The sequence below is a fragment of the Macaca fascicularis genome, chromosome 8 (genome assembly GCF_037993035.2).
Source record: "Macaca fascicularis isolate 582-1 chromosome 8, T2T-MFA8v1.1".
Lineage (NCBI taxonomy): Eukaryota > Metazoa > Chordata > Mammalia > Primates > Cercopithecidae > Macaca > Macaca fascicularis.
Window position 1 is genome coordinate 8,538,637 of NC_088382.1, and position 15,912 is coordinate 8,554,548.

The 15,912-nt window shown below is 57.8% G+C and overlaps 1 protein-coding gene across 1 annotated transcript in view; it reads left to right on the top strand.

Annotated features, from left to right (window-relative positions):
• DEFB108B (defensin beta 108B) overlaps positions 1-15,912 on the top strand; it is an 875,574-nt gene that overhangs the window by 513,699 nt on the left and 345,963 nt on the right. The gene's annotated exons all lie outside the window — the stretch shown is intronic.

The following is a 15,912-nucleotide window of genomic DNA, read 5'->3' on the forward strand; positions in this document are numbered from 1 at the left end:
CAAGGGGGGGAGAGGGGGTGGCTATTGGTCCCCACCTCGCGGGGGGTGGCTCACCCCCCTGCGACGTGGCCCCCAACAGCCAAGGGGGGGAGAGGGGGTGGCTATTGGTCGCCACCTCGCGGGGGGTGGCTCACCCCCCCTGCGACGTGGCCCCCAACAGCCAAGGGGGGGAGAGGGGGTGGCTATTGGTCCCCACCTCGCGGGGGGTGGCTCACCCCCCTGCGACGTGGCCCCCAACAGCCAAGGGGGGGAGAGGGGGTGGCTATTGGTCGCCACCTCGCGGGGGGTGGCTCACCCCCCTGCGACGTGGCCCCCAACAGCCAAGGGGGGGAGAGGGGGTGGCTATTGGTCGCCACCTCGCGGGGGGTGGCTCACCCCCCTGCGACGTGGCCCCCAACAGCCAAGGGGGGGAGAGGGGGGTGGCTATTGGTCGCCACCTCGCGGGGGGTGGCTCACCCCCCTGCGACGTGGCCCCCAACAGCCAAGGGGGGAGAGGGGGTGGCTATTGGTCGCCACCTCGCGGGGGGTGGCTCACCCCCCTGCGACGTGGCCCCCAACAGCCAAGGGGGGGAGAGGGGGTGGCTATTGGTCGCCACCTCGCGGGGGGTGGCTCACCCCCCTGCGACGTGGCCCCCAACAGCCAAGGGGGGGAGAGGGGGTGGCTATTGGTCGCCACCTCGCGGGGGGTGGCTCACCCCCCTGCGACGTGGCCCCCAACAGCCAAGGGGGGGAGAGGGGGTGGCTATTGGTCGCCACCTCGCGGGGGGTGGCTCACCCCCCTGCGACGTGGCCCCCAACAGCCAAGGGGGGGAGAGGGGTGGCTATTGGTCGCCACCTCGCGGGGGGTGGCTCACCCCCCTGCGACGTGGCCCCCAACAGCCAAGGGGGGGAGAGGGGGGTGGCTATTGGTCGCCACCTCGCGGGGGGTGGCTCACCCCCCTGCGACGTGGCCCCCAACAGCCAAGGGGGGGAGAGGGGGTGGCTATTGGTCGCCACCTCGCGGGGGGTGGCTCACCCCCCTGCGACGTGGCCCCCAACAGCCAAGGGGGGGAGAGGGGGTGGCTATTGGTCGCCACCTCGCGGGGGGTGGCTCACCCCCCTGCGACGTGGCCCCCAACAGCCAAGGGGGGGGAGAGGGGGTGGCTATTGGTCGCCACCTCGCGGGGGGTGGCTCACCCCCCTGCGACGTGGCCCCCAACAGCCAAGGGGGGGAGAGGGGGTGGCTATTGGTCGCCACCTCGCGGGGGGTGGCTCACCCCCCTGCGACGTGGCCCCCAACAGCCAAGGGGGGGAGAGGGGGTGGCTATTGGTCGCCACCTCGCGGGGGGTGGCTCACCCCCCTGCGACGTGGCCCCCAACAGCCAAGGGGGGGAGAGGGGGGTGGCTATTGGTCCCCACCTCGCGGGGGGTGGCTCACCCCCCTGCGACGTGGCCCCCAACAGCCAAGGGGGGGAGAGGGGGGTGGCTATTGGTCGCCACCTCGCGGGGGGTGGCTCACCCCCCTGCGACGTGGCCCCCAACAGCCAAGGGGGGGGAGAGGGGGTGGCTATTGGTCCCCACCTCGCGGGGGGTGGCTCACCCCCCTGCGACGTGGCCCCCAACAGCCAAGGGGGGGAGAGGGGGTGGCTATTGGTCCCCACCTCGCGGGGGGTGGCTCACCCCCCTGCGACGTGGCCCCCAACAGCCAAGGGGGGGAGAGGGGGTGGCTATTGGTCCCCACCTCGCGGGGGGTGGCTCACCCCCCTGCGACGTGGCCCCCAACAGCCAAGGGGGGGAGAGGGGGTGGCTATTGGTCCCCACCTCGCGGGGGGTGGCTCACCCCCTGCGACGTGGCCCCCAACAGCCAAGGGGGGGGAGAGGGGGTGGCTATTGGTCGCCACCTCGCGGGGGGTGGCTCACCCCCCTGCGACGTGGCCCCCAACAGCCAAGGGGGGGAGAGGGGGTGGCTATTGGTCCCCACCTCGCGGGGGGTGGCTCACCCCCCTGCGACGTGGCCCCCAACAGCCAAGGGGGGGGAGGGGGTGGCTATTGGTCCCCACCTCGCGGGGGGTGGCTCACCCCCTGCGACGTGGCCCCCAACAGCCAAGGGGGGGAGAGGGGGTGGCTATTGGTCCCCACCTCGCGGGGGGTGGCTCACCCCCCTGCGACGTGGCCCCCAACAGCCAAGGCGGGGAGAGGGGGTGGCTATTGGTCCCCACCTCGCGGGGGTGGCTCACCCCCCTGCGACGTGGCCCCCAACAGCCAAGGGGGGGAGAGGGGGTGGCTATTGGTCCCCACCTCGCGGGGGGTGGCTCACCCCCCTGCGACGTGGCCCCCAACAGCCAAGGGGGGGAGAGGGGGTGGCTATTGGTCCCCACCTCGCGGGGGGGTGGCTCACCCCCCTGCGACGTGGCCCCCAACAGCCAAGGGGGGGAGAGGGGGTGGCTATTGGTCCCCACCTCGCGGGGGGTGGCTCACCCCCCTGCGACGTGGCCCCCAACAGCCAAGGGGGGGAGGAGGGGGTGGCTATTGGTCCCCACCTCGCGGGGGGTGGCTCACCCCCCTGCGACGTGGCCCCCAACAGCCAAGGGGGGGAGAGGGGGTGGCTATTGGTCCCCACCTCGCGGGGGGTGGCTCACCCCCCTGCGACGTGGCCCCCAACAGCCAAGGGGGGGAGAGGGGGTGGCTATTGGTCCCCACCTCGCGGGGGGTGGCTCACCCCCCTGCGACGTGGCCCCCAACAGCCAAGGGGGGGAGAGGGGGTGGCTATTGGTCCCCACCTCGCGGGGGGTGGCTCACCCCCCTGCGACGTGGCCCCAACAGCCAAGGGGGGGAGAGGGGGTGGCTATTGGTCCCCACCTCGCGGGGGGTGGCTCACCCCCCTGCGACGTGGCCCCCAACAGCCAAGGGGGGGAGAGGGGGTGGCTATTGGTCCCCACCTCGCGGGGGGTGGCTCACCCCCCTGCGACGTGGCCCCCAACAGCCAAGGGGGGGAGAGGGGGTGGCTATTGGTCCCCACCTCGCGGGGGGTGGCTCACCCCCCTGCGACGTGGCCCCCAACAGCCAAGGGGGGGAGAGGGGGTGGCTATTGGTCCCCACCTCGCGGGGGGTGGCTCACCCCCCTGCGACGTGGCCCCCAACAGCCAAGGGGGGGAGAGGGGGTGGCTATTGGTCGCCACCTCGCGGGGGGTGGCTCACCCCCCTGCGACGTGGCCCCCAACAGCCAAGGGGGGGGAGAGGGGGGTGGCTATTGGTCGCCACCTCGCGGGGGGTGGCTCACCCCCCTGCGACGTGGCCCCCAACAGCCAAGGGGGGGAGAGGGGGTGGCTCTTGGTCGCCACCTCGCGGGGGGTGGCTCACCCCCCTGCGACGTGGCCCCCAACAGCCAAGGGGGGGAGAGGGGGTGGCTATTGGTCGCCACCTCGCGGGGGGTGGCTCACCCCCCCTGCGACGTGGCCCCCAACAGCCAAGGGGGGGAGAGGGGGTGGCTATTGGTCCCCACCTCGCGGGGGGTGGCTCACCCCCCTGCGACGTGGCCCCCAACAGCCAAGGGGGGGAGAGGGGGTGGCTATTGGTCCCCACCTCGCGGGGGGTGGCTCACCCCCCTGCGACGTGGCCCCCAACAGCCAAGGGGGGGAGAGGGGGTGGCTATTGGTCCCCACCTCGCGGGGGGTGGCTCACCCCCCTGCGACGTGGCCCCCAACAGCCAAGGGGGGGAGAGGGGGGTGGCTATTGGTCCCCACCTCGCGGGGGGTGGCTCACCCCCCTGCGACGTGGCCCCCAACAGCCAAGGGGGGGAGAGGGGGTGGCTATTGGTCCCCACGTCGCAGGGGGGGGTGGCTCACCCCCCTGCGACGTGGGGACCAATAGCCACCCCCTCTCCCCCCCTTGGCTGTTGGTCCCCACCTCGCGGGGGGTGGCTCACCCCCCTGCGACGTGGCCCCCAACAGCCAAGGGGGGGAGAGGGGGTGGCTATTGGTCCCCACCTCGCGGGGGGTGGCTCACCCCCCTGCGACGTGGCCCCCAACAGCCAAGGGGGGGAGAGGGGGTGGCTATTGGTCGCCACCTCGCGGGGGGTGGCTCACCCCCCTGCGACGTGGCCCCCAACAGTCAAGGGGGGGAGAGGGGGTGGCTATTGGTCGCCACCTCGCGGGGGGTGGCTCACCCCCCTGCGACGTGGCTCCCAACAGCCAAGGGGGGGAGAGGGGGTGGCTATTGGTCGCCACCTCGCGGGGGGTGGCTCACCCCCCTGCGACGTGGCCCCCAACAGCCAAGGGGGGGAGAGGGGGTGGCTATTGGTCGCCACCTCGCGGGGGGTGGCTCACCCCCCTGCGACGTGGCCCCCAACAGCCAAGGGGGGGAGAGGGGGTGGCTATTGGTCGCCACCTCGCAGGGGGTGGCTCACCCCCCTGCGACGTGGCCCCCAACAGCCAAGGGGGGGAGAGGGGGTGGCTATTGGTCGCCACCTCGCGGGGGGTGGCTCACCCCCCTGCGACGTGGCCCCCAACAGCCAAGTGGGGGAGAGGGGGTGGCTATTGGTCGCCACCTCGCGGGGGGTGGCTCACCCCCCTGCGACGTGGCCCCCAACAGCCAAGGGGGGGAGAGGGGGTGGCTATTTGTCCCCACCTCGCGGGGGGTGGCTCACCCCCCTGCGAGGTGGCTCCCAATAGCCAAGGGGGGGAGAGGGGGTGGCTATTGGTCGCCACCTCGCGGGGGGTGGCTCACCCCCCTGCGACGTGGCCCCCAACAGCCAAGGGGGGGGAGAGGGGGTGGCTATTGGTCGCCACCTCGCGGGGGGTGGCTCACCCCCCTGCGACGTGGCCCCCAACAGCCAAGGGGGGGAGAGGGGGTGGCTATTGGTCCCCACCTCGCGGGGGGTGGCTCACCCCCCTGACAATATCACCGTTGCCGGTGCACCACCTGTAGTTCAATGAATGACATTATCTTCTCTCCCTTTAGCCCTGAGAACAATATCACATGACGGAGGACACCCCCAGCAATATTGGGAGTAGTATCTTTTTCTCTTCTTCTGGATAGTTGAAAAAATATGTCCAGCGATTTGGACAACCCGTTTTATTGAAGGTAGTATCATCCTCTCCCAAGGTAGGTATTTGGAACTATATCACGGGGGCGTTTTGGCTTCCTCGATATTCGTCGCGAAGTCATCCTCTCCTCACTGGGTATAGGAAACAATATGACAGCCGCGGTAGACACTCCCCTCGACTTGAGGTGTAATATCTCTGCCTGGATATTAGAATCCACGATGGATCCACAGAGTTTTTACGATTTTGTGAGTAATGTCATGTCCTCCTCTAGACATCACGAACAGTATCAAAGACGGGTGTATACCCTCTCCAATATAGGGAGGAATATCATCCTCTCTCTGCCTGGCTATTGGTAGCAAAATCAATGTAGTGTTTATAACCCCTGGGATATTCTGAGTAATATCATCCTCTCCCAGGTGGAAATTATGAACAGTATCACCGGTGGCCTGTACACCCCCGGCGATATTGAAAATAATATCATCCTCTTCCCTCCCGGGTCATGGGAACAACTTCACTGGGGGTGTACACTTTCTGTGATATTGTTCTCTGCCTTGGAATATTAAGGACAATATCACGGGGTGAGCGTGTACATCTTTTGCAATATTGGGAATGAAATTATCCTCTCTCCCCCTGCAAATTAGGAAAGATATCACAGAGTGAGTGTTCACCTCCTGCGATATGGGGATTAATACCATCTTCTCCCCTTCCGGATATCAGGAAGAGTATCACACGGGGATGTACAGTGTCTGCGATACTGGGAGTAATATGAACCTCTCGGCCTTGAGATGTTAAGAAGAATATCACAGGGTGAATGTTCACCCCTGCCATATTGGGAGTAATATCAGCCTCTCCACTCCATGGATATTAAGAACAATATGCCAGGCTGGGTGTACGCCTCCTGCTCTATGGGGAGTCATATCATCCTCTCCCTTCCAGGATGTTAATAACAATATCACAGGGCGGGTGAACACAGCCTGCGATACTGGAATTATTATCATCCTCTCCCCCTCCGAATACCAGCAACAATATCCGAGAAGAGTTGTACACTCCCTGCGATATTGGGAGTGATATCATATGCTTCTTCCGTGAATATGAGGAGCAATATCACCAGGTGGCTGTCCATTCGTTGCTATGTTGGGAGTCATGTCATACTGTATCACCCTAGATATTAGGATCGGTGTCACAGCGTGAGTGTACACATACTATGATATTAAAACTAATATCATGCTGTCCATCCCTGAATATTAGGAACGACATCATAGGTAAGTGTACACCCCTTGCGGTATTAGGAGTAATAATATGATTAATTATTAAACATCAATGATTGATTTTAATAATTATCAATGACACTATTAATTAATTGGATACCATTATTACTTACGGATAATTATTTTACATACATGATTATGCACACTTAAAATTAATTATTAATATTAATGTCATTTAACAATATTATTAGTTCTTAATATTAATCATTATTTTATTACCAACATCTCTTACTATTGACTGAAGCAATATTAATTGCTGATATCATTAATTATTAATAGTGATATTATTATTAATTATTAATACTATTTGTTAACATTTTAACCAGTATTAATTTTTACTATCTTTATTATGATTATTAATATTGATGATTATTATTAATTTTTATTATATTTATTAGTATTAATAATTAATAGATTTGTTCCTGATATCCGGCGGGGAGAGGATATTAGTCCCAACATTGAAGAAAGTGTACACCCCTCTATGATGTTATTCCTAATAGCCATCGGGTAGAGGATAACATTATTGAAACTATCACAGTAGGTGTATATCTCCTCGGTCATCTTGTTTCTTATATCCTGGGTTGGAGAGGATGATATGACTCCCAATATCACAGGGGTTGTAGACCTCCCCCGTGATATTTTCCCTAACATCCAAAGGTGGAGAGGATGATATTTCTTCCAATTTCGCGATGGATGTACACCACCCCTGTGATATGATTCCTAATATCCAGGGGGCGAGAGGATTAGTCTCAGTATTGCAGGAGATGTACACTGCCTAGTGATATTGTTCCTAATATCCAGGGATGGAGAGGATATCACCCCCAATAGAGCAGGGGGTGTACACTCCTTCTGTGACATTGTTCGTAATAGCCAGCGGGGGAGAGGAAGACATTACTCCCAATATTGCAGGGGATGTACACCCGCTTGGGATATTGTTCCCTATATCCTGGGAAGGAGACGATGATACCAGTGGCAATATCGCAGGGGGTGTGCACCCTTCTGTGATTTGGTTTTTCACTTTCAGTGGGGGAGAGGATAACATGAATCCCAATACCGCTGAAGGTGTACAGGCCCCTGTGATGTAGTTCCTAATGTACAGGAGAAAGAGAAGAATATTGCTCTCAATATCGCAGGGGGTGTGACCACCCTGCCCCCTGTATATTGCTCCTAATATGCAGCGGGGTGGAGGCTGAGAGTACTCCCAATATCCCAGAAGGTGCACATACACCTGTGATATAGTTCCTAATATCCAGCAGGAAAGAGGATGATTTTACTTTCGATATCGCAGGGGGTATACACGGCCACCAACCCTGGGGTATCGTTCCTAATATCCAGGCAGGAAGAAGATGACATGGCTGACAATATCGAAGGGGGTGGACACCTCTTCAGTGGTATGGTTCCTCTTATCCAGGGGGTGAACGGATGATATTACTCGCAATAAAGTAGGAACCGTACAGCCACCCTGGGATTTTTATCCTTAATAACCACAGGGGAGAGGTGATATTACTACCAACGTTGCAAGGGGTGTACACCCCTCCTGTGATATTATTTCTTATGTCCAGGAAAGGAGAAGATGGTATTAGTACCAATATTGAAGGGATGGACAATATTGTTCCTGTCATCTAAAGGAAGACATGATATTACTACTCCCACTACCGGAGAAGGTACACACCCCCCTGTGATATTATTCCTCATAACTTGTGGGGGAGAGCATGATATTACTTCCAGTATGACAGTGGCTTGATACCCAGTCTGTGATATTTCTCCTAATTTCCAGTAGGTAAAGTATGATGTTCCTGCCAAGAGAGTAGTGGGTGTACAACTACCCTGTGATATGTCTCCGAATATTCAGGGAAACACAGGGCGACATTACCCCAAATCTCCCAAAAAGTGTACCCTCATTGTGTGATATGGTTCCTAATATCCGGAGGTGCAGAGGATGGTGTTCGTTCTCCTGTCGCAGGCTGTGTATACACAACCTGTGAAATTGTTCCTAATATCCTGAATAAAAGAGACTGCTAATAATGGACACACGTTGCAGGGGGGAGTAATTGGCTATTGCGATCCACATCGCAGGGGGTGAGGCACTCCCCATGATATGGGGAGTAATAGCAACCCCCTCTCCCCCCTGGCTATTACGATCCACATCGCAGGGCAGTCCAGGACACCACCCCTGGCCCAACCTTGACCGAGACAGTGAGTGTCATGGGACCACGTCAGGGCGGGTGGCAGCTCAGCTTGAAGGTATCCCTGCTGCCAAAGACCAACTGCTCCTGCTAGTTTGAATCTGGCCACAGGGTCTCTGTTGGTGAGACAGGTGACCATGAGGCAGACACCCTGAAATCTAGCACGACAGAGCTCAATGCCCCCATGAGAGGCACCATAGCACGCAGACTTTGCAGACATACTAGCGAAGGCCACAGCAGGCCCTGAGGGAGGAACAAGCTGACCAAGATCCTGGGGTCCTGCCATACAGCCTTTAAACCAGGGACTGGAAACTGTTTCCCTAAAGAGCCAGGAGTCAGTATTTTCAGCTTTGCCAACTGATCTTTGCCTCAAGAATGCAACTCTGCCATGGCTACACCGCAGCAGCCTTCTTCAGGTGGCCTGTGAAGAGATGGGCATGACTGCACCCACATCAAACTTTACTTATGGATATGGAACCTTCTCAGTGTCATGAATTGTTATTTTTTTTATTTGTTCAGCCATTTGGAAATGTAAAATCCATTCTTGATTCACTGGCCACAAGAGCAGGCAGGTACGGGCTGCCCCTGGCCGACCTCTGGAATGAGCTTAGAGAAGGAAATGACAGGCTGGGCCAGCGCAGCCTCCTCACAGCAGATTCGCTGCAGGAGGGTCCTGCGTAGCAACCACTTCTCATCCTTCATCTTGGCTTCAAGTGCAGCTCAGGTGGAGAAAGAGAGAACAGAACCGGCCTCAGCAACAAGAAGGAAGGAGATGCAGGGTCAAGTAGCCGTGTGGATCCATCACACTCAACATTCACACCAAGCAGAGCACAGGCAGGACCAGCCCAGGGGGGGCTGAAATGGAGACTCTCTGGGGTGGGGGCTCTCTGGGTGGGCAAGATTCTCTACCTAAAACTCAAATAGAAGATCTACACAGCAGTAGTTACAGAAAACACACACTAAGAAAAAGGCCAAAATAAAAATAGGACACCAAGTTTGGCCAACCGGGTCTCACAAGCCAGTAGGTAAGAAAACCCAGGAGGGCCCACCAGAGGGGCTGGGGGTGGGTTCCTGCCTGCAGGGGGCTTGGGACACCCCATTCCCACAGAGGAGGACCCAAGCTTTGGGGAGGAAGCTGTCAGAGTCACCAGTGAGCTGTTCAGAGCTGGAGCCATAGAGCAGGGGAGGAGCCCTGGCCACGTCCCTGTGCAGGCTGAGAAGCCGGTGTAGGGGCACAGCCCCAGGGGCCGATGCAAACAGTGGACCGCGGGCCCTCCTCCTGCCCAGAGGATACTCAGCTCCCAAGGGACCACCAAAGTCTCGAAATCAGGGACACACCACCTGACCCTCATGCCCAGGCCTCCTGGACCAGGCAATGTCCAATACAGGCAGGCAGTCTGGGCTTGGGGCCAGGACAGGGGTGGACGGTCCTGCTAGGCAGGCCTCCTTCTCCCTACCAGCTGGGCTGGTTGCACTGTAGTTTTGTTCTGGCAACATATTGCTACCCACTTTGGCCACACCAGTCCCCGGCTCCCTGGCTAGGCCCAGTGCTGTCCCCCGAAGTATCCGTGGGAACCTGCATCCCACAGGGACCCACAGCTCAGGGCCAACCTCCATGGGGACTCTTGGTTGTGGTGGTAGAGGTGGGGGGAGTTGACCTCCAGCCCTCCCTTCCTGGCCACTGTGTTTTGTGGGGATCATTCAGTCCTGGGAGCTTCCTAGGTACCCCAGAAGGAAGAGAACAGGGTGGTCATGGCGGCCTCAGCCCCAGGCTCTGGGCCCAAGTGCAAGAGTCTTTCGCTTCTGGTTTGATCTGGGCGGTAACAACAGGTCAAGTCATTCACACAAGGATTGGCTTCAATATAACGCATCAAGGGACTGTGGAGGACACAGATCAGCCTCCAGGCCAGTTACACCTGGTGACTTCGCCAGTGCAGGCTGGGGAGTGGAAAAGCTGAGCCCTGACCTCCCCACCTACCCTGCCCACCAGATGCCAGTAGCGGCCAGGGATCCCTGACGTCAGGCAGAGGCAGACAGCACAGTTGCTGTCTCCTTTGATCCCATCCTAGGGCCCACAGGGCCTGGAGAAACCTGGCAGGGGCTGAGTTGGGAGAATCAGGCAGGGAGATGCCAAGTGAAGAATGTGAGGGACTGGGTATGAGGGGCACTAGGGCACAGGGTCTGCTTCCCCTGGAGAGGTGGCAGTGAGACATAGAGTAGCCAAGCCTCCGCAGGCACCACCCTGCTGCCAGGCACACGTGGTGCCCATACCCACCCCAATGGCTGCAGGAAGGCTCTTCATCAACAAAAGGAGAGGACGCACCCACACCCATATAGGCATTGGTGCCCACACACATCAGAGAAGAAAATTACTGCTGTGCTCAAGGTGTGGGGAAAGGGGCAATGTCCCCTTCCTCCCCATGGTGGGTCCAAAGTTACCCGCTCCTGCCAGCACCCCCACCCCCAAATCCACCAGCTGCTGACCTCCACCACAGTGCCATGCCACGTGCCAGGAACAGCTCAGCGGTACATCCCAAAGGGTGCTATCCTGGAGCGGCTGTGCTGGGCAAGTGACACGTTTCCTAGTCACAGAGGTTTTCTTTCTTTATCGCTCCTGGCCCTGGGCCTTGATTTCCCCCACTGTGGCACACTGTAAAAATCCCATCTTAAAGGCTAGGAACCCAGAAAGGTCACCACACCTGGTGAAATGGGGGGTGAAACTCCCTGCCTTGGACTTCTTGCTCCAGGACTGATGTCCATTGGGACACGGCCAGGCCAGCATCCTGGGGAGGACTGCATTCCTTGCCTGGGGAACCTTGCTCCCAGTTAGGAATCACTGGAGCTGAGGTCCCTAATGGATTGGGGGAGGCACAGGGGTAGAATGGAGGTAGCCCCATCATATGGTCCTGTGTAGACCCCAGAAAACAAGCATTGAGTTCAGACTCTTGTCTGAAGCTGGCCACATGAACGTATTTGGGCTTTGGGGTGTGATGAGGGCCTGGGGTCAGGGAACAAAGTGTTCTGGTTTGGACACGCAGGATGTTCTCTGCAGCTCCCTCAGGTACAGAGTGTGTTGCTAAGTATATGCTTTTAAAAACCCTAGGAGGAGGGGAACACAAAGGGCCCTGAAGTCAAGGGCATGGTCCAGTCTTTCCACCTCCCCAGCTGAAGACATGCTGGAGGACAATTTTCTGAGTTTCATAACAAAGAAGAGAAAAAAGAAATCAAAAAGACCTTGAGGATAGGCAAGCCAATGAGGGCTGACTGGGATTACCCTGCCTAATCCTCAAAACAAGCTTTCCCTATATGTCCTCTGGGCCAGGTGAGGAAACAGATCACAGTAGGACATTCAGACCCTGGGCAGGCAGCTGGCAGCCTGGAGCCCAGGGAAGTGCAAACACGTTTTTACTGAGGCGCATCCTGCACAGCCCTAAATCCATTAAAACTTGAGGCAATACAGCACATGCTTCTGTGAGCACAGGGTTGGGGCTGGGGTTACAGATTAACAGCATCTCAAGGCAGAAGAATTTTTCCTAGTACAGATCCAAATGGACTTTCTTATGTCTTCATCTTTCTCCATAGACACAATAACAGTCTGATCTCTCTTTCTTTCCCCCACACAGAGAGTGTCACCACTGTATGTCAGCCACTAGGGGACAGGCTTCGGCCTCGCCATGCCGGAGACCTTTCAGGACAGACCTGAGGAAGGTGGGCAGAGTGGGTAGGGAGAGGAGGGCCTGGCCTGAGGAAAGAGCAGGCTGGGCCTGAGGTTGTCGGGGGCCTGAGGTTGTCGGGTGCCCGCATGGGCCTCTGGGCAGCACCAGGATCTGATGGGACCAAACGACAGGCCAGTGGGCCGTGTGGGGCCTGTGACTCTGAGTCAGCAGAGAATATGCCTGAATTACATCCTGATAGATGCACCCTGACTTTGAAGCTGAGGACACCTAAGGCATGGAGGTGGGGTGGAGGTGGGGGCAGAGCAGGGGATGGGGAGGGAGCCTGTGCCGGTCCAGGTCAGAGGTGGTGGCTTGGCCCCAGTGGCTCCAGATGCAATGAAGAGCCAAGAGGGACTTTCCTGAGGGACTTAGATGCCGGGGTGGAGGAGCACTGCAAGGTTTCAGCCTGAGTCCCCGGGAGGATGGAGTCACCAGGAGCTGAGGTGAGGAAGACTGAGCGGTGGGGGGTTGTGCGGGGGTGCAGAGGCCTGAGCTCAGTTTGGCCCCTGCAGATTTGAGACGCCCACTCCATGCACAGGCAGAGACGGCAGGGGAGGGGAAGAGGCTGCAGCTCAGGTAGCCCTGGAATGTGCAGCCCGACATGCTGGGGCACTGGGTCCTGGTGCCCTCATGGCTGGGAGCTGCTTCCCTCCTGGGATGCCACAACTCCTTTAGGGCACATCTGCAGCTCCTGTGCCCACCACAGAGGGGAAGTGGGAAAGGCATCTGTGCCTATGCATGTTCTCCTTCACCTTGTCCTTGGCAGGTCCCAGGCAGCACCTCCCCTCCCAAGTGGCTCCCCTTGGCCGCTGCCCCTAGTGTTCACAGCCAGACCCTCGAAGAGGGCTGGACTCAGCGGCTCACTTCTAATGAATAGAACCAGGCAAAAGAGATGGCGGTCTCTCCTGAGACTGGATTGGTGGAGGGGCTGCAAGTTCCGTCCACTGGAACTCTCCCCCTGGCTCTTGATAGGTGCTAGTTCTGGCAAAGCCAGTCACCTGCCCAGGGCAGAGGGCGGCCTGAAGTTGATGCCACGGTTGGTTGATGCCATGTTGGGCTTCAGTCCAACAGCTTGTAAGCAACAGAATCCTGCCAGCAACACAGAAGCGAGCGTGGAAGCAGCTCCTCCCCTGATGAGCCTGAGCCTTCAGAAGACACGGCAGCCCTGGGCAGACACCTGCTGCAGCCGCGGAGATCCCCTGGGGCAGAGGTCCCAGTGAAGCCTGCACTCCTGGCCCCAGGAGTAATCATTCCTGTGGTATAACTGTGTGCTGGTGTGGGCCACAGTTTGGAGTAATCTGTCAAGGGACAATAAAGAACAAACACACACCTCAGGTCCTACTGGGTGGAAGCTGTACGGTCAGCACGGCATGTAATATCTTCCTCTTGAATTAGAAGATTCATTGCTAAGGCCAACGATTAAAAAAAAATACCTCTAGTTGTAGCGCCATTAAAATACATGACTTGCAAAAAACAAAACAAAACAAAACAAAAAACAAAAAAGAGTCATAGCTATTCTCTTCCATCTTAGCTACAGGAATATATTAATATATGTTAATTCCTTGACTGACTGAGCAATGGGCCAAACTCATGAGAACAGATGTGTGAGGACCGTCAGTGACCACCCTGACCCCAGCCCTTATACACAGACAAACTTTTCAACAAAAGCCGTAACCTTGGGGGTCTTGACACTCTAAATTTTATTGTTTTTAATTAACTATTTCTATTCCCTAAACAATACCTGTTCATCAGAGAGAAAAATAGCATTACCTATACTAAGCAAAAGAAAGGAAATAAAATGCTCAGAAACATTTACATATGTATGCAGACTCTGACACACACACTCACTCACACACACACGCACAGGCTCACACTGTGTCTAGGACTGCCTTTTCACTTATTTCTATGTCCTGAACATATTTCCACGTCAGTAGACATTTATCCTCGTAGCAGTAACAGCAATTAAATATTATTACAGCGTCTATTTTTACCATCATTTATTTAACTCATCATGTTTGAACTGTTAGGTTGTATCTATCGTTTTTTGTAATACAGGCAATTTGATGACAAATGACCCATCCCCTAATGTTCAATATAAAATATCAATTATATAAGGAGATAAGGGGTATTTGGCTAAAATAAAATTCAGCATGCCCCACCTTCTCCACATGTACTATGCTCTAAAAAGGCATGAGTAATTAAATTACCCCTTCTATTCTCCAGCACAGATCCTGAGCCCAGCGGTGGGTGCGGGTGCTTAGAGCACCGGTCTCCTCTCCTACCCGCCAGAAGGCAAAGGCCACTCAACTGCCACCTTAAGACACCCAGGATTCTCCTCTTCTTTTTATTAATAGAATAAAGCTCAGGCTCAGTGCATGAGAGCAGCGCTCTCCGACTTTGCATTCATCAGAGTAACCTAGGTGGCCTGTTTAAAAATACACATTCCCTGGCTGCGCTCGCAGAAACTGGACTTCAGTGGTTTAGTGGGGGTGTGCATAGGCTAGGTGATTCTGAGGACCACGAGGGGTTAGGAATTGCCCCGTTAATTCTGTCCAAGGGAGAGATCAGACCATCCAGCATAGTCCGCAGCATATTTCTTTTCCCTCTTTTGCAATGAATATTTGATTGTCAGCGGGATGAGCCCCAGGATGAGGCACACATCCAAGAAAAATCCATGCCTCTCCATCTTTTCCCCAGGATTGCCCTTTGGCGAGACTCTCCTTTGCGACTGCTTCACTTTCCCCGGTTCATAGAACAAACCTCTTCTTAGTCTCTTTTGTTGTCTCTTATCTGTTCAACAAACACCCACTGCGCAGGACCATCCTCCGGTAAGCCGTCGAGTGGGGCCGTTTGGGAGCCCTTCTTCGTGGGGTGAGCCCTGAAGGAACCGGGGCCCCATAAGCCCGTGCTTTTGTGGGGGTTGCCCCCTCTCCCATAGCAGGGTATCTGGCACCAGGCTGTTAAGCTGTGGATGGGCAACCGCACATCCCATTGGGTGTGCGTATTTCAGCACGTGGAGTTGGCCAGTGAAGCCGGCCGAAGTCGGCACAGCGTACAGCAGCCGGCCTGTCCGTGGGGAGGAAGGGTCGTCCCGCCTCCCCTCCAGGCTAGTCCTGTTGCGCCTCCTCCTGCCTCACTCTGACTTTCGCGCACCCAGGCGTCTCTGAGGGTCGCGCCCCGATACCCTCCTCCACCCCAAGGCTTCTTCTCCCCAAGGGCCAGGTTGGGGGCCCAGGAGCGCCACAGCCTCCGTAGACCCGGGAAATCGCAGCTTCGTCAAAGCTAAGCCCGCCGTGCTCAGCTTTTCCCACCACCTGGAGGATCCACTCTCCGTCCGTCCTTCCCGACCTCAGGCTGCACAGAAAACTTGGGGGCGGGGATCGAGGAAGCCGCGCCCCGAGGCTCCCAGCGCAGCCCCAGGAGGAATCCTGCCGGCAACAAGAAGCTGTGCGCGCGGCCGGGCGCGAGCCTCCGCGTCGAGGTGGGGTCTCCGTGCCCCAATTCCACCCCGCCCCGCCATCGGCGCTCCCCACAAGTGCGGGGTTTCCACCCGTCCTGGCGTTCGCGCCCACTCAGGGTCTCCCTCGCCCCCCCGGGAGATGCTCCCCGCGTTCTATCCCGCCCCGCCCTGGCGCGCCAGGTAAACGATGTGACCCCGCCCCCCTGCAGTCTCCCCTCCCCAGGACGCTGCCCCTGCCCCCACTTGTGGTGCTCGGGG